General features: G+C 40.3%; 1 pseudogene; it reads left to right on the top strand.

The window, feature by feature from the left end:
• Positions 1-372: 372 nt before the first annotated feature.
• The window catches only part of LOC149147462 (uncharacterized), a 33,704-nt pseudogene continuing 33,153 nt past the window's right edge, over positions 373-923 (top strand).

Here is a 923-nt window from a genome sequence, read left to right as displayed (position 1 = left end):
CCACAAACTATTTTTCAGGATTTTCAATCCTCAAGACCGGAGCATTTGTAAGAAAATACTTCAATTGTGTTGCCATTGATGTCAACAGGTTGGAGATGTTGTTGGTCATATGGATGTGTGATGAATACTTGGTGTTGGATGACTGGTGATGGTCTTTTTAGTTGGCATTGATGTCAACATATCTATGAGTAGACCTAGTGGAGATGATGTTGTGGCTATTGAGGAGATGGACTCCAGACATGTTGAGTTGGTTGGAGATGTTGCTGCTACAGGAGATTGGAGCACTTCTCTACATGTTACATATGTCTCTACATGCCTTAGAGACATTTGGTTGCTACTACATGTGATGAGATGAGGTTTCTTGTGTTAGAGATGTTTCCACCACTGATGGAGGCAGTTGTATGCCTTGATGTTACTACTATAGGTGTTGAAGTTATTGCTACAGGTGATGTAGATGCTACTACAAGTGCTAGAGATGTTGTGGTTGTTGATGAAGGAATTGGAGGTATTGGTCTTGGTGCTAAGTTGGCAGATGATGAGCACTAGTATTGTAGCAAGAACGTTGCAACCCCTGGGGCTACCAACTTTACTTTATCAACCCGGGGTTCGGACAAACTTGGAGGTGACAGTGTTGTATACACAAGAGGATTTGATGGGTCCGCTCTTTGTCACTGCTAAGCTCGCGATAGACCACTATGGGTTTTCAACCCAATATTCTATTGATTCAGAAGAAGCTTGATTACCAATGAGAAAAAGGGAAATTTACACTAAATGAAATCTTGTCTATTTAGTAAGGAAAAGACTGAAATCAAATGCTTAAACACACCATTCATCTAACTACTTATAAGAGGCTTTGCTTTAAAAGAATGCTAAGTTAACATGTGTGTAACCCTACTGTCCTAGGCATGCAATCTGAAATAACC

Source organism: Pinus tabuliformis, chromosome 9 (assembly GCF_031772625.1).
Source record: "Pinus tabuliformis cultivar Carrire ecotype Pingquan chromosome 9, CPIR1, whole genome shotgun sequence".
Classification (NCBI taxonomy): Eukaryota; Viridiplantae; Streptophyta; class Pinopsida; order Pinales; family Pinaceae; genus Pinus; species Pinus tabuliformis.
The sequence above is the reverse complement of the archived record's forward strand: the minus strand, read 5'-3'. Positions and strand labels throughout refer to the sequence as shown.